This window comes from Drosophila miranda, chromosome 2 (assembly GCF_003369915.1).
Source record: "Drosophila miranda strain MSH22 chromosome 2, D.miranda_PacBio2.1, whole genome shotgun sequence".
NCBI lineage: Eukaryota > Metazoa > Arthropoda > Insecta > Diptera > Drosophilidae > Drosophila > Drosophila miranda.
Genome location: NC_046675.1, coordinates 29816070 through 29834839, shown reverse-complemented (window position 1 = coordinate 29834839; position 18770 = coordinate 29816070). Strand labels below are relative to the sequence as shown.

The following is an 18770-nucleotide window of genomic DNA, read 5'->3' as shown; positions in this document are numbered from 1 at the left end:
CCAGAGCTGAGCAGACGCTGGCCAAGGTCGTGCCAATGATGATCTCTCCCAAAAGGGGTCGTGACTGAAGGTTGCAGAACGAAGCCCTCCACTCCAAGGTGTGTGATACTCTGGGGCTGTGTTTTTCAAGCTCTAGTTGATGAATGAATATGCCACACTTTTCCGTCCACAAAAACCCTTGAAAAGTGGGCATAAGTGGAGCCCACGAGTACCCTACGTATACGCAATTTCAGGTGGAATTTCCCAATATTTGCCATACTCCCAGCACTCCATTCATACACTGAAAGATGACAAACGAATAGCCCCATTAACACCTACAAGTATCTGGAAAATGTATCTTTTGCATATCCCACATTCCTATGGAGAATGGAGCCAAAGATAAGACGTCTGCAAGTGCAATCGAGGAGCTGTTAATTGAGTTACCCACATGCCACGCCCCCAAAAACACCAACGAACTGAGGAAGTTAATTAAGCCAGAATTTAGTCAAAACCTACAGTGGTTTTGGCAGCTGAAGAAAAGCCAAAAACATTTTACGAATGCCAGCCAGACAGCCAGCGAGCCAGCCCCCCCTCTCCGCCGCAGCAAATCAACGCCGAATGCCAAAAATCCAATCATCTGGCATCAAAAGTTCCATTCGTTCTGTCTCTGTCTGGCATTTCGGGGATATGCGGGCTCCGGCTTAATCAGCGTGCAACGCGAGGCAAGGAAAATTTACCGCCAGCGTGGCACAAAAATTTTCAAATTACATTTCGCATCTGCATCTGCGTTTTCTTTTGAGGTGGAGCATCGGATAGGAGGAGGCCTTAATGGTGGAAAACTGATAGGAGTAGTGTATCCCCAATGGTGGCATGCAGCGCTCTTCTTGGGGGGCGGCATGCTTCATTGGGCAGGCGAATGTTTTTGGGCGCAATTAGGAGCCAAAAAGCGGGCCAACGTGCACCACCAGCATATTCTGTGGCATTAAATTCGATGTGCAATTAAAATTGCTGCAAAATTTGCATCCTTTCGGTTGGATAATGAGGCTTCTCTGTGCGGTGGGTGGGGCAGTGGGGGGTCATCTGTGGTTCCCAAAAAGTTATCCCCATTTGCAATGCAATCAGAATTTAAGCGATTTTTTTACCAAAGAATTTCTTAAAATTTTCAGGGCGGGAATTTTGCGATAATTTTCCATAGTTAACTATTGCTAAAGTTTTTAATAGGCGGAATATATTGCTTACAAATTGTAAAGCAGAAAAATCAAAATTTCTTTTGGAATTTCACTTAATAAAAAATTAATTTAAAAAAAACACACAAAATAAATAAAATAATATTTAAAAAAAATATAAAAAATATTTAAAAAAAAAATTAAAATAAATTAAATACAAATAATATATAAAAAAATAATACCACTAAATGCAAATAACTTTCACCTCTTTTTTTCTTTTCATTAATTTAAGTTTTGTTTCTTTTCAAACACTTAAAATAATTAAATCAAAAAATTGTATCTTCGTTTTAGAAAACTTACCAAATATTAAAAAACAATTTCAATTAAATTTATCTGCAAATAGAAAAAGAAAACAGAGGAAAATCCATTAATAAAAACAATTAAATTTCCATGGAAACGAGCTTAAACAGATTTTAAGACCTATGAAAAATGCATAAAAAAAAATATTTTCCAACATATTGTCATTGAGAAGGAAAGGTTTTCCTTTGGCTGAATTTTTATTTGCATTTTCTCCCTAATTTTCTCTCTCTCTCTATATTCCTCTTTTTTCTTTATTTTAGGAGGATAATTAGGAAGAACTTTTTGGACAGCTAAACGGCAGGCATTCTATGCTAATGGCCAAGAAAAATGCCAAAAAGAAGGCCAAGAGGACGACCCAGAAAAAGGTAGAGAGGTAGGTTAAAAGAATGCCCAAAAGGAGGCCGAGAAAAAGGACGAAAAGGGGGTTGAAAAAATATATGTCAAAGTAACGAAGAAAAGTAGGTGGAAATATATATTCTTTTCTGTTCTATTCGATGGCTAATGGAATGCACATTAAAAGTGGCAACAGGAGAGACAAGACACAGATGGAAGATGGCAGCCGAAAAGGCACAACACTGACAGACAGCTGTCTAGAAGGCCCATCAATGACACGAGAGGAGAGTGTGGGGACCCCACTGTCTAATGTCACTCACGGCTGAGTGGGGGGTACCTTTTTTATTTGGTAGATTTGAAAAGGGGGCGGCTGCCAATGGATCAAGAATATAAACAAAGGTTTACCATATTATTATATATATTTTTAAGAATTTTAAAAACGAAACTAATTTCAAATGCATTTTTCTGTCAATAAAATATCTAATTACTAATAAATATTATTCTCAATTATTTGAATAAAATACACTTTTGGTAAATTTGTGGTTCTATATTTTACATAAATATTTCATGCCTGATTTTTGGTATTTTCTATAAATATTGCCATGATTTCTGTGGAAATTGCACATTAAGCATATAATTATTTATTTATTTGGCATCGAAATTCATCAAATAATTGAAGCTTAAATTCAAAATCGAATGAAATATAATAATTTGCAAAATCTAATTAATTATGGAAAATGCAATGAGCAGGAAAATTCTATAAAGCCTCAAGCGTGTGCTCTAATTCTCTCGCTCTGCGACGAAGTGGGGCTCTCACCTTCTCTGGGAGAGGCTCCCCCCCTGGGGAGGGAGGAGGCAGAACTTTGTCCGAGCGAAAGTGAGATGTGTGAAAGTTTAGAGGCCAGGCTAAGTCAAGTCAAGTCAAGTCAAAAGCAATGTTTAGCAAAGTTCATTAAGCACTTAACAAACAGAGCGCACGGTTTGAGGAGGAGGTTTGAGGAGTCCTCCCGAAAGCAGGAACGTAACGTAATGGGCTTTGGCGTAATTCAACTAAAAACAAAAGCGTAACAAAGTTCTTAGCCCAACCAGGGTTGCCAGGGTGGCCAGGGCTGTTGTGCATAGATGAAAATCAAATGCGGTCAGGGGACATTCCATGGAGATGGAATGATGATGGTATGGTATGTACGTGTTTTGGCCTGTGCATTTTTTGCATGTCACTATCAGTGGCTGCAAAACTGTGCTGGTGTGTGTGTGTGTGTGTGCCACAGCAGCATCGGCAGGACACACAATGTTGCGGCTGTGGCAAGCAGAGGGGAAGAGTGGCTGCCTTCATCAGAGAGGGAGGGGGCTGCAACGAAGAGGGAGAGTTTGTTCAAGCGAACATTGTTAGCCTGCGGCCAAAAGGCTTTCAAAGTTTTCGTGGTTTTGGCCTGCCAAAAAGGGTGGCAGGCGGGCAGGCAGGAAGGCAGGCAGGCGTTGCAGCTGCATCCATGGTGGGGCATGTGGCATGCGGGCTGCTTTGAATTATTGCCCCAAAAGGCGGCCGGAATGGGGGGGAGGGATAACTAATCGGGCAATGCTCTTTCTGCCAAAGGCAGATTCCCATAAAGAAATCAAAAAAAAAAAGTTAATTGGCAAATGGCCAAATGAGTTCAATTTTCAGAAGGAGGATGGGATGGCGCCTGGAATTGAGGATTTTCTCGCTCATTGGATTGCAGTCCTTTAAAGGGATATTCGTTAAGAAAAGATTGAAGCTACTGCTACGGAAAATTCAAGGCTTTAGATCTCAGAATATCTGTTAGCTCTACGAACTACAACCAAAAGAACTTTTTTGGAACTGGAACTAGTTCATGCACCCGTTCTTACATGCCTTTGTGCCACTTCCATTGTTCCAATATTGCCATAGGCAAAGCATATGGATATATAGTGAAATTAGACAGAGATTCCCATAAGTGAAAGGGTACCATACTAGAGGGCAGATTCCCATAAGCGAAAGGATACATTTCATACTAGAAACAGATTCCCATAAGCGAAAGGATACATTTGATACTAGAAACAGATTCTCACAAGCGAAAGGATGCCTTTCTACTAGAAATAGAATCCCATAAGCGAAAGGCTGCATTCCTCTTTGAAGAACCAAAAGATCCCTCAGTGTAACTCGCAAATTTGAAGGAAATTTGCTATAAGATCATCTACTCGATGGAAATTCTCCCCTAAAACGTTTTCCTATCCATCCAATACTCCTTTCAAATACTTCTCCTCCCAAATTCTATTCCCCATCATTTCGAAACCCCTTTTCGACCCCTTTTCAAGACTAAAACAACATCTTAAATCGTGTAAATACTCTATCCGCTCTTAAGCATTCCAAAGTGGCTTGAACCCCCGCCTGTAGCACCCACCCGCTGTGCAAGACCCATTTCGCATAAGCGTAGCCCTGGCTAATGTCACACATGCATCATAGATACCCCTCCCTGGGGGTTGAGTGGAGAAAAACGTGTCTCCCAGGGGGGGAGGCACACGCTCTCATCGTTAAGCTGCAGATAATTATGTAAATTCATTTAATGCCATTGTTAAAATGATATTTGCCACAAGGATTTTGTTGCCGCAGGCAGAGACGAAGCAGAGAGAAGAAAGCAAAATCTCCAATTAAAACGTGGCAGGAGGCGAGCAGATCTGAATGAAAATGTGGCAGAGTTTCTCAAGAAATTGTGGCCCCAAAAGTGGCCTTCAAGCCACTCCAATAATCATATGCAAGGCTACAGTTACAGGTGCCCCCCACCGTTGTGGTGGGGCGTATAATTATGGGACTGCCACTCACATGAGCCGCAATGTTTTGCACTTGATTACAGAAAGCAACCAATCATTCAAACCTTTTGGCAGGATGTTGTTCTGAAGAAGCCTCCGTATCCTCAAGTGTAAGCACACACCTTGCTGGAAAATTGATGGTGGAAAGCCCAAACACTCTTCGGTTTAATGAAAACAGAGAACCCAAGCGGGAGGAAGCCACCCCCCACCTGTACAATAAATCTTCTAGTTATTGTTTTATCCCCCAGATACAATAAAAGGTAAGCAACGGGGCGGGTTCCTGCGACTCAATTTTCTTTGTGGAGCCCACTTTAAACTTGTGTGCGCCGAGGGCTGCTCGAGGGCTGCTTGCCACTCGACGGACTTTTTCGACAGCAGCAAAATACAAGAATAAAGGTAACGAAGCATTAAATCGTGGAGCCTCCAACCAAAAGTTTCACCGAGTTTATTCTTCTTTTAAGCCCCGTCCGGAATATTGCTTCTCCTTTCTTTTTTTTTTAGGTGCTTAAACTTTTCCATGCCACTAAGCGTTTTGATTATTTGTTGCAAGGAAAGTAAAAATGAGGCAAAAGTTTCGCTTTTTATGGGCCAAAAAATAATGCCAAAAAATGCTCATGCTAATAAAAATATTTTTCAGCTCTCTGATAAAAAAAAAACAGGAAAATTATAAAGAAATTAAATAGAATTAAATAAAAACTGTAACAAAAATATTCAAAAAAAATAATAATAATATTAAAAAATACCAAAAAAATAATAATATTAAAAAAATACCAAAAAATAATAATAATATTAAAAAAATACCAAAAAATAATAATAATATTAAAAAAATACCAAAAACTAATATAAAAAAAAATTATATAATAATAAATAAAAAATATAAAAAATTAAAAAAAATAATAAAAATAAAAAAAACAAAAAGTATTAACAAAAAAATAGTGCTAAAAAAAATTATAAAAAATAATAGTATTAAAAAAATATTTAAAAAAATTCTATTTATAAAAATATAAAAAAAATATATAATATAATATAATTTAAAAAAAAAAAATAAATAAATTGAAAGAAAAAACGAGGGGGAACGTTGTGAGTTGCTGCGGACACCGCAACTCTACAGTTATACCCGATACTAAGTCAGTATGGCTCTCCTCCGGCAGACGCCGCTAATATTGAACGACACGACAAAGAGTGCGTGCGAGAGAGACAGAAAATCAGTCTGAGCGTGACGTCGGGGGCTGCGTAGCCAGTGCAAATTGATTTGTTCCTTTTGGCTATAAAAATGATTTGATCTGATCCAGATTCAGCAATCTGATAGATATGGTCATTATCAATGATTCTGCGGATGCAACAGATTTTCGTCCTTTGTGGGGGCGGAAGGGGGTGGGGCGAAATTTTGAGATAAACGTTTTAAAGTGAGATCTAACAGGAGTGCGGATACCAAATTTGGTTACTCTAGCCTTAATAGTCTCTGAGATTTGTGAATATCCCCAGATTTTCATCCTTTTCGGGGGCAGAAGGGGGTGTGGCGAAATTTTGAAACAAACTCGTCTCGGTCCGATATATAAGGAGTGTGGATACCAAATTTGGTTGCTCTAGCTTTTATAGTCTCTGAGATCTAGGCGCTAATGTTTTACTCTAAGCAAAGCCACCTATGCTACGTGTGTGTTAGAGAGAGACAGGGCGAGAAAAAATGAAATTGTTTTCTTTATGCTGGCTATAATAATAATACGATCTTATTCAAATTCTGCAGTCTAAAAGATATGGTCATTCTCTACGATTCTGCGTTTTTGGTTTTCTCGTATCTTTAAAATTGTGGATGCCACAGATTTTCGTCCTTTGTGGGGGCGGAAGTGGGCGGGGCGAAGTTTTGAAATATTTTTGTAGCAGTGACATATCACAGAACAACGATATCCAAAACATCGTTGCTCTAGCTCTTATAGTCTTTGAGCACTAGGCGCTGAAGGGGACGGACGGACGGACGGACGGACAGACGGACAGACGGACGGACGGACAGACGGACGGACGGACGGACAGACGGACAGACAGACAGGGCTCAATCGACTCGGCTATTGATGCTGATCAAGAATATATATACTTTATGGGGTCGGAAACGATTCCTTCTGGACGTTACACACATCCACTTTTACCAAAAATCTAATATACCCCAATACTCATTTTGAGTATCGGGTATAAAAACATAGGAGAAAATACATTAAAAAAAAACATAATATTTAAAAAATTAAAAAATATGCTTTTAAAAAACACGTTTTTGTCGAGGCACACAATAAATCATGAGATGAGCGTTTTGTCCATTGAAAACTTTAAGCAACAGCAGCAGGAGAGCCATAGCCTTCGCCATAGCCACAGCCACAGAGGAATAATTGCCTTGGCCTGTGTTTCATTTTCCTTAAAATATAAATAATTATCATTCCGTCTGTGTGTTGCCTAATTCTGTTGCAGCCACAAAACCAAAGCAGCATTTCCACAGCTGGAAATCTGCTTAGTGTTTAATTTCAGCACTGTCTCATCGTTCGCCGCAAAACACCACAACACTGGCGACTGACCAGCAGCAGGACGAACAACAGAAGGCTCTGCAGCTGGCAGAAGGCACAACTCCCCCGTAAAATAATAATAATAACAATAATTTACTATGAAACCCAGAAAGCCACAGGATAACATGAAGACCCAAACCCACATTGAAAACCAAAGGCCAGAAGCGTTCTCCGTTGCAGAGTCCTGCGGCAGATGCAGAGTCCAGAGTTGGCTAACCGATGGAGTGGGTGGTGGGGTGGCTATAAAAAAATAGCTTAATTAGTTGCCGCTTTTTGGATGGCAGTATAAATATTGAAGTTGTGTTGTGGCTGGTGCTGGGGCTCTGGCAAATATTTGAGAGAGAGTTTGGAATGCAGCCAAGGGGTTAAGGATATTCATATTTTGGCTGCAATAAATATGAGCATTTTGAGGGAAATATTTTGGAATATTGAGCTCAAAAAGCGGCATAGAATGTAAAGAGATAAAGATGTACACAGAAATAAACTAAGATATAATATAAAAATTAATAAAAAAAAAACTGAAACAAAAAATTACAAATTAACAATTTAAAAAAAATAACGCAAATAAAATATTAAAATGAAAGAAATTTAAATATAATAAGAACAAAAATTAAAATAAACAAATTTCTATAAAAAAAAAATATGAAAAAAAACAAAAGAATAGAAAAAATTAATATCATCAAAAATTAATAATAATAAATAAAATAATAATTTATATAAAAAAAGTTAATCTAAAAAAATTAATATAAAAAAAATTAATATACAACAATAACTATCAAAAAAAAAAAAAAATGCAAACAAAAATTTAAATTAAATAAACAGAAAAAAATGTACTATTAAAATAAAACAACTTCAGAAATTTGAGCCGACAAAAAAATCTCCAAAAAAATAGCACAAATTAAAGAAAAAGCATAAAAAAATAAATTGTGAAAAAAAAATAGAAAAAAACACATGAGCACGTGAAATAATTAACCGACTTTTGTGATTTTTGTATCTAAAGCAGCCCCAAAATTGCACCATTCGAGACGAATAATGTGAAATAAACTTGTTTCAGTGTAATAACAGAGTAATCTGCAAACCAAATCCTCTTCCTCAAGCACTTATAATCTCTGCGAAAAATTCTCTGTCTATCATTCTTCGAGAGAAGTTATTTCAATCAAATGATTGCCCCAAACACTGCACTGCGGATATTGTCTGCTCATTACACACACACACACACGCACCCTCACACACACATACATTGTATCTAGATATGTGCTGGATTCCATTCCTCAAGCGGGGGGCTCTGCTGGCAATTTATGCTGCACCATAAGGATTCTTATAACCCGAAAAGCGATTGCAAATTGGTTCAGTTCATTATGAACGGCATGGGGGATAGGGCACCCTGTACCCCGGCAGCTGTGTCGGAATTTCGAATTTGGTTTGAGGGTAAAAACTATGCAGGAAGTTCAATTAAATGCTGTAGCCCTCCACATCCACTCCACCACTCCACCCTGCCCTTCTGTCTGTACTTCTCTGTCGGAATGGCAGTCAGGTTAAATTTGATTATGTGGTGCAGCACTCTGCAGCACAGAGCACAAATCTGTTGACGTTTTACAAAACGATGTTGCCATGTTGTCGGTGGCTTCTGCCGCTGCGGCTCCGGCTTTTCCTCCTGCTGCTGTTGAGGCAATTTCCTTGCATTTTATGCAAACACAAACCGTCTACGGCCCTTCGTCTAACCCCAGGTTAGAGGAGGACAAACTAACGTAACCAACAGTTAAATGTTTTCATTTTCCATGGGCTACGACTATGCTCTCAAAATGTTTATGACGCCCAAGCATCAGGCAAACACACACAAAATTTATTTAATTAAAATGTGTGTGCGTGTGTTCTTGTGCTCCTCCTGTACTCTGCCTAGAAATTCTAATTGAATTGCTGCTACGAGAGAGAGAGAGAGATAGAGTGAGTGTAACAGACAGAGGGAGAGAGAGAGAGACAGCACATGTGTGTGGCTCGACAAAAACGTTTTAAAGCGAGAGACAAGTGTCAGGTGGTGTTTTGCTGGTGCCCCTGCATCCAATCCAAATGCAAATTTCAATCTCTATTTTTTGTTAATTAAAAAGTTTTCTGCTTTTTATGTAAACAAACTGTCAGAACGGATCAGAGCACGTTATGAAAATCTGCAGTTTCGAAAGCATATGCCGAAAAAAGGGAAAAGCAATTTGCATTTCAATTTTGGATGTCAATCAAATTTCAGAGGCTGGAACCATTAAAATGCAATGCGATAACAAAATGGAACATATCAATGGCATTGCCAACATCAATTAAACAAAAATAGCATTGCCAATTCGCCTGTCAATTAATTTTTCTAGGCTTCGGGTGTCAAAAAGAAGAAGTTGATTGGCAGCTCATTCGGAGAAGCTCTTTCGAGGGAAGGAATGGATCAAATTATTTAATAAAATATTAATAAATAAAATATTATTAAATAAAATATTATTAAATAAAATATTAATAAAAATAAATATTATTACAAAAAATATTAATAGAAAAAATAAGAATAAATTCAATATTAATAAATGAAATATTATTAAATAAAATATTAATAAATAAAATATTAATAATTAAAATATTAATACATAAAATATTAATACATAAAATATTAATACATAAAATATTAATACATAAAATATTAATAAAATAAATAGAATGTTAATAATAAAAATATGAAGAAATAAAATATTTGTAAATTAAATATTCATAAATTAAATATTCATAAACTAAATATTAATAAATAAAAAAATAATACAAAAAATTGTATTAGGTAAAAGATTAATAAAAAAAAGATTAATACAAAAAAATATTAATAAAAAATATGAATAAAAAAATATTAATTAATATTATATAAAAAATTTGTGAGTCGTCATCGACCGAAATTTTACTCATAAAGGCACGACCGAACGAAGCGAGTGAGCAGGGGGTTGGCTCTCCTAGTAATATACAAATATAACTAAATGGAAATATAAAATATAAAAAAAAATATAGAAATGGAAAGTAAAAAAAGTGGAAGTCTATTCCTATTCCAGAATGGAGCTCAAGGATCACTTAAGAACAGAGAAATATATTCCCACGAGACGAATGGATAATAATAATAAATATTATAATGGAAATATAATACGCATAAAATGTGCCATAATTAATATTTAAGCAAAGGAGATTCATGGAAAAAAAGAGACCATGGAGGAGCATAAAATACTCGCAGTTAAGGAATATGAAAGTAAATTCCCCAAAGGAAGAATAGTGGCCGCAAAAAGAGAATACTGGAATGTGGTTTGCTGGTTTTCTGGTGGCACAGGCGGATGCCTGCCCTCTGTAGCATTTTGCTTCAGTTCTAATTAAATAAAAGTACAGTCAAGCGGTGAGCGGCATCTCTCTTCCTGTGTCTATCTCTCGGTTTCTGCGTTTCTCTGTTTCTCTTTTGGACTGCGTGACTCGGCATTAATCTGCAGAGACTTTAGCTGCAACATTTCATCCTCAGTCTTTTCCCATTCTGCCCCCCGCTTCTAGTGTTGTTGTTGTTTTCATTAAAGCATAAATAGAACAAGTTGCAAGGAGGGACAGGACAAGCACAGAGAGAGAGAGAGATGGAGAGTGTATCTCTTTCTGTGTGCTGCATGCGTACGTGCTTGCAACACCTAAATGCATGCAACAATAGCTTACAAAAGAGAGAGAACGAGATAGAAATAAGAGAGTGAGAGAGAGATGGACAATGCATGAAGCTTAAATTGAAATTCTTTGTTTCTTTAAGCGCCCTCCTGCCTGGTGCCACGTGCCCCTTGTGTGCCCCTGACTCTGACTCGGATGCTTTCTTTTCTGTTGCTGAGCCTTAAAGTATGCTAGGGATTTTTTATATTTAAATAGTTTTCCTCTCCGTTTGTCTGTCTGTCTGACAGTCCTCTCCCTGTGTCCATCTCTCTCTCTCCCCATATCTGTGTGTATGAGTGTATGACATACAATAAAAAGCCAGACAAAATGAAAAACTTGATGGAAATACTCGTACATTCTCTAGAGTTAGTTGTCTAGTTTCCATGCAACGGCATTAGAAATGTTGTGAATAAAATTGGAATTGCACTTTTTGTGTGCTGGAATTTTTCACAGAATTTCAAAAGAAATTCCGATTTTTATTTTGCAGTAAAAACTTAAATTTATGCATTTAACTTTATCAAGCAGAAAATATTCCATTTATATTGAAATCTATCAACTATTTCCCGAGTTCTTAAGGTTATAATGCCTAAAATGATGCAGTGATGGTTCAAAAACTACAAGTTTCTATGTTAAATCATCATTATTTAATATTTATTTTATTTTCACCTAAATCCTTCGACTAGTTACCGAGTTCCTTTGGTTATGGTGCGATTAAATTCATACCTTGGATTCATAAGTTTAACATCATTATCCTGCATATATTTCATTTTCGAAGAATTTTGTCTGGTAGATCCTGAGTTCTTATGGGTACGATATACAATTTTGTCTTGTTTTTGACTCAAAGTGTATTTTTTCGACAATTTTCATTGAATAACAGTTCCTAAACAGGTTTCAAAAGATATATTTCAAGTGGATCTTGGGTTCCTACAGGTAAATCGGAAATTCTGATTCCCATTCCAATTATATTTCAGTTCCATTCATATCCCCATCCTATATCTATCCTGTTTCTATTCATACTCCCATCCCATTCCTTTCCCATGCCATTCCTTTATTTTTCTACATTTATCATGTCCTTCCACTCGAAAAAACACCTGGGAAAAGAGCAAACACAACATGAAAAACCATTTCCGATGAGTGACAATTAATTGCTGGGTGACTTTTCTCATTAAAGAGAGAAACAGATGCCATCTAAAATCCCCAAGAGTGGGCCATAAATATGTGCTCCTCCACTTTCGTTTAGACGTCGTCCTGATGGTCACTTTTCATGGATAAACATCGCTCGTCACGCGATGCCCCATCGGTAGCCACATGTAGAATGTGCAGCGTTGAGCCATCATCAGGTGAAGCTATTCGTCTAATGCCAATTTTATGATGATTGTCACGAATAAACAGGGTGTTCTACGACCAAACGACCAAATGCATTTTACAACGCAGGGATAAAAGGCACCCTGTATACAGTACCTTCCTCACACACACACACACTCAGACAGACACACACAAAATTAAGTTCAATGAAATTAGGTCAACTCTGGCAGAACCCCATGACCCCTGCCCCCACCCGATGGTGCGGGTGTGATAAAAAGGTAAATGTAAAAATATGACTAAAGATAAGCATAAATCAGGGCATAAAGCAATTACGCAAAAAAAAAATGGCAGAGAGAGGGAGAGAGAGGGAGATAGCCAGCCAGGGTTGCCAGCAAGCGCAAAACATTAATGAGACTCCCAGCAGTCACTCAGCAGCATTTATGATTGATAAATGACAAGATGGCACAGAGCAGAGAGAAAACTAAGGAAAAAGCCAAAGGAAACTAAGGAAAAACCAAGGGAGTACCCGGGAAAAACACACAGAAACAGCAAAGAAAAAAATAACGAAGGAAGGAAAAACAACTTACGTTTCCCTCCGCACAACAAAATGGTGACAAATTCACGCAGCATGGAAACGCAGACAAACAGAGGAAGGGAGAGCGAGAGAGAGAGAGAGGCAAGATGATGATGCCACTTAATGTTGCATGTTAAGGTTAGATAACAGACAGAGACGGAGAGACAGAGCGACAGTTTGTTATCCCTGTTACTCCTCTCTAATGAGTAACTTATTCAATTATTAATTTATTTTTATTCTTTCTTACTTCTCTGCAAAGCGGAGCCAGGACTAATTGTTGGGGGGGTGGCGGGTTGTCAGGGCAAAATAAATTATAAATTATTAAAAGTACGAGAGATAGTTGGCAGAGAGAAACAGAACGAGTCCCGAGTGAAAAGAGACAGCTCTAATTGAGTGTAAAATTTGTGGGTTAATTGGTTTGAAAGTTGAACACAATTTATGGGGCCAGGCCTTGAAATCCCCCGAGCGACAGAGACAGAGACAGAGACAGAGACAGCAAGGCAAGCTCCGAGTGTGGCATGTGGCAAAGGATTCTCTCAGCTCTCTGCTCTCTGCTCAACACCTCAATTTTCCAGCTTGTCATGCGGTCAAGGTGTTGGATGAATCTCTAATGAAGGCAGTTTATAATTCAACAGAGAAGCCTCGCCAAAAATGGTACTAAGATATGGCTTTGTTTCAAGAGTTGGCAGCTCTCCCAACGACAGGGAAGGCAGAGGGAGAGAGAGAGAGAGAGAGAGAGAGAGAGAGAGAGAGAGAGAGAGAGAGAGAGAGGTAAATGAAGCCTGATTGCACGTAAAGTGCTCTTCTGGTTACACCACAAAGTGTGGAAAATTTGGTTTTCTTGGCTGGATGATGATGGAAAATGAATGCAAAAGGAAATAAGCAAAATTCAGAGAAAATGTGCTATAAAATTTACAAAGGAAAAATATGTCATAGAAAAAGGAAAATTAAATTACATTTATTATTTATTTAATTAATATTTGTCTAGATTTTTAAATTATTATTTAAACCATAAAAAAATGAATAAATAATTGAAGAAAAAAAAAAATTTAAAAATCCAAAAATATTAACTTATAAATGATGTGTATTTTATCCCAAAATCCTTAACTTTCTCTTCCCTAAATGTACCTCCCCCAGCCTTTAAATACTCGTCATTAAATACCTTTACCAAATTAACTTTTTGCTAAAAATCATAGAAATAAAAATCAAAAAAACTCATAGAAATAAACCCAAAAATGAGAAAAACATCAAAATAAAATCGCGAATGTGATTATTCAATGGAATGTTTTGCTATTGACTGAAAGAAAATTTTCCTGTTTATTTTACGTGCCGAAAAGCACAAAAGAAATAAAAACATCGCTCCATAAATGTTTTGGCGGGGGGCGTTCCACCAATTTGTTAATGGAAATTCAATTGAATTAAAAAACTAAATAAATACTGAAATGCCAAAACAGGTGCACGAGTGAGAGATGCCATCGCCAGAGATAGAGAGAGAGAGAGCCAGGTGGCGTAACAGCATATAAATAATGAAATATTTATCCTCCTATCGACTGGCTTTCCATTTTTTTTTCGCCCAGGATTCAAACAACAGATGTTTTGAACCCTTGCTGGTAAATATCTGAAAAACTGTACACATTTTTATGATGTATTAATGCGATTCTGGATTGATTGGCTATTTATCGGTGTGTGGTGGGGGCTGTTTTTCCAGTTTTAATTGGATTTTCAATATCCGGCGGGGAAGTCATGCCATGGGGGTTTTTCCCGCCGATTGTTAGCCCTTTCAACTTTTGGGTAGATTTATGCTCCATTTTTAGGTGTGCGGCGCCACCTGGCAATAAAAGTAATATACGATCTGCGATATGCGATATATAAAAAGCCAAACAATACAAAAATACACCACATAAATCTCCTCAAATTGTGCCGTTTTTTTCGGCGCCAAAAGGGCGTGGTCAATTAGAGTTACAGATGGCTTAAAATACTGCCAAAATTGTGGCTTAAGAAAGGGTTTATCCAAGGAAATCCAAAAATCAATGAAATTTCCTTTAAATAAGGAGTTTTCTGCCACACCTTTTGCTACCAAATCACGTCTTAAAAATCTACAAAAAAGAAACAATTTTGACCACAAAACGGAACCGATTGACCTCCAGTTTATGGCTGACCTGTACACATTTCTTACCAAAGGCCTTCCGGCCATTTGTGGGGCTGTATTTTTTGATTGAAATACAGTGAAAACCTCCGTCAAAGAAAACTCTTAGAAAATAAAGTCGCTCTCCGCATCATGGATTTTATATTTTATTTTTATTTGTTTAACCATTCGTACTCGGTTTTTTCTATAGATTATTTATTGGAGCCACAGGGGACATAGCGGAAATTTGAACTATGGAATAACCACAGGGGGTGGGGGGAAATGTTTGCCATTTCGTGGTCCCTGGCCCACAGAGGACGTGTGTTGGGGGCACGTACAGGTGTGTGGTCTGCCCTTGTGTTTGGGTCTATATTTATTTGTTGCTCTCTGTGTCTGACAGCAGCTCAAGGATGTTTCAATTAGGCCAGGAGGCCAGTCACAGTCACAGTCACAGCAGAAGGCCACTCGCTCCCCAAAATGGCTGGGAAACCTTTAATTTCAAGCCACTTCGATGCCAGAGCACACATCAATCATTTTCTAATTATTATGTCCCTACCCAACAGCTGGGGGCCTTGGGGTTTGTTTTTTGGGGGGATATACCAAAAATATGACACACACAAGTCACGAAAAAGTCACAGAAAAGTGCAACAATTTGATGTGCAACATAAATCAATCATACGACATGTGTGACACGTTTGGTGGGGGGATATCCCGTAAATAAAATGCTGACTCTGTGAAGCCTTATACGCCCATTCTGCGACGAGAAATACCCTTTTGCGGAATACCCCCGAAAACTATTTGTGAAATAAAAAGCCGCTTCAGACAGAAAGCTGACTGACAAACTGCAATGCGATTGCCAGCTCAGCAGAAGCGACCGAGAGGACGACCCTCCGACACACACACACACACACACACCCTGACCCCACTCGACCCCCATTTCACCCACCCTTTCTGTCTCTGTGAACTCGTTTCTATTTGCAAAGAAAACATTTATGTAAAGTTTATATTATTAGAATTGCATGAAGACGAGAGCATTGTGTATGCGTCCTGTATGTCCTGTGTGCCCAGTGTTTGTTTTATAACGACTGCACAAGCGACATTTGCCAATATGTTTGAAGGAGCAAAAGAGACACAAACTCCCACATATTCTCTATGTATAGAAATGCAGATAGTACTCGTCGACATAGAGCTTGCAGATCCTTCGGCCAAGTCCTACAAGTCTTTCCACTTTATGTGTGTGTTTGTGTCTCTGGTTGCCTTTTGGAATTGCCATTTTCTAGTTCTTGTATCTTTTCTGCAGCTGAGGACCGAAATCTCTATCATCGACATTTGCCAATTTGTGTGTTGTCCTTTCATTCATTTCAATTCCTATTCCCATTTCTACACAATTCTCTCTCTCTCTCCCTCGGTTTAGTTCTCTTTTCTTTTATTATCTTTAAATTTACTTTGGGCAGGAAAAGTCTTTAAATTGTTATTGCAAAACGTAAACTGCTGGTAAATAAACTAAATATAAAAATTTTAAAAAATACTTAATGCATACTAAAAGCATGCTAAAAAAAAATACTAGAGATTTAATCTAAAATTATAGATTGATACTACAAAGAAAAGAAGTTTAACAGAAAAAGAATTAACTAAAAAAAAAATATTTTCAAATACTGAAAAATACTGAACAAGAATTTTTAAAAATACTAAGCAAAAATACTAAAATATACTAAACAAAAATACTAAAAAAATACTAAACAAAAACTTAAGAAATACTTAAAAATACTTAAATTTACTAAACATAACTACTTTGAAAAACAAATACTAAAAAATATACGAAAAAAAATTAAATACTTAAATTACTGAAATAAATCTAAACATTAATTCTAAAAATGCACTCCCAATCTATACTAAAAAGTACCAAAAAGAAATACCAAAAATACTAGAAAAAATAACACAAAAAATTTATCTAAGTTTTTGGGACTAATACAAAAAATATATGCTAGTAAAAAAGTAATGAAAAATACTAAAAACTCAATACAAAATGGAGGAAAAATATGGTAGTATTTTAAGATGCATCTCATCTTCAATGGAAAATAAATAAAAATTGAATATTTGTATGCCACATGAGGTCGAAACCAACAAATATAGAAACGACTTCCACCTATCCTTCCCTCTAAACTGTACACATTTTTAGCTCCCATTTGCAGCTCCCTCTAATTTGCTCACCCATTCAGAGGTTTTCCACCTGCCTGCACTTCAATTTCTATTCATCAGGTCACAAATCTCTCTCGGTAACAAATCTCCTTTTGGGCTCATTTCCATTTACGTGATATCCTCTCTGCCATCCACGGGCCCAGGGCCGACGGCCGGCAAAAACCCCCAACGGAACTATCTACAAAATTATTACCATTCAGGCTTCCTGCTTGGATTTCCATAACAAACATCAAACTGGGAATAGGACGAAACGAAACGAACCGAACCGAAAGGATAGGCAGGGCCAGGAGATAGGAGATGGAAGATAGAAATAGGTACGGCAATAGTTGTGGCTGTTCCGTTTTTTTTTTTGGGCGGTGGGTTTTCGTTTGCCCTGAAATACACTCGTACATATATTGATAGGGCCCCAAACCAGTGCTCCAGTTGGCAGGATGTATGCATCCTTTGCCACACAAACTGCCGCAAAATCCCCACACTGTACCTGTACGATTTTCGGAGGGCAGGCCAACAAAATATGTGGCCAATTATAGCGGAAAAACAGACGTTTTTATGTTACAATTCTTTCGGGTTTTACTCTCTCTCTCGCTTTCCCTTTTTTTTCTCTCTTATTTATGGTTGTGCGGGCTTTGCTCTTTTTATACTTTGGTCTAATCATTGGCCATAACTTAGGGCCAGCTCTTAAGGCCATTTAATGTTTTCTTTAATGGTTTTAAAATTACCGCAAACAAAAATATATATCACGCACTCTTAAGTATTCGGGAATTTATACTCATTTCATTACGCAAAGTACCATCATTTGTGCCATGGGATTTTTTCCAAAAAAAAATGTCATTTACTTTGTTGTTTTTCTTTGACAGATCATCAAGGAATCAAGTGATTGTAGTTATCCCCAAGACCCTTCCCTCTGGCTACCCATTTCGCCATCCAGTTCTTTAGAATTTTCCTTCTGACTTATTTGCAAAACATTTTGGCTGAAAGAAAAATATTTTGACATTTTTCTGTCTCTCTCTCTCTCTCCCTCTCTGACAATAACATGAAAATGTGTTCCTTTTTTTCGAATTTTTTGTCTCTTGGTTTTTGTTGTTATTGTTATGACAATGCGAAAGGTCCTCCGTCCTCCTCCCTTGCCATCTGTCTCGTTGATAGGATACCAGAAAATACTCTTATGCTCCTTAATGTGCAATGGCAAAGAAGCTTATAGAAATTGTGATATATGGAAGGAGTAGCGCGGAAGGACACAATAAGACTTAGGAGGAGTTTCAATCATTTGAGGGTACAAATTTGTACTAAGTCCCCTCTCAGGGCACGATTTATACAGGACTATAAATAAACATTAATTTTTCTTCTCATTTCTTTTTTTTAACTATTTTTTTTTGTATCCTTTTTTTTAGGTTTCTTTTTTAGGTTACTCTTGTTTTACCATTAACTTTGTTTGCCATTTTATTACATCATTTTTAAAATTTTATTTAACATTGTCTTAGTTTTTATTATAGTATTTACTAATTTATTTATTTTTTACAACTTTTTTTTTATGATTTATTTTTTATTATTTATTTTTTATTATTTATTCTTTATTATTTATTATTTAGTTTTTTTATTTATTTTTTATTATTTATTGATTATATTGCTCTTTTCTATTTTTTGTAGCTTTTAATTCCTTTATTATTATGATTATTTCTTTATTAACGTTTTAT

General features: G+C 37.0%; 1 protein-coding gene across 3 annotated transcripts in view; it reads right to left on the bottom strand.

Moving 5' to 3' along the window:
* The window catches only part of LOC108155045 (furin-like protease 1), a 165118-nt gene that overhangs the window by 81315 nt on the left and 65033 nt on the right, over positions 1-18770 (bottom strand). For all 3 annotated transcript variants that reach the window (XM_017285618.2, XM_017285620.2, XM_033389268.1), the window contains one exon: positions 1506-1538. The gene's annotated coding sequence lies outside the window, so the exon portion shown is untranslated. The remainder of the gene's footprint in view (positions 1-1505; positions 1539-18770) is intronic.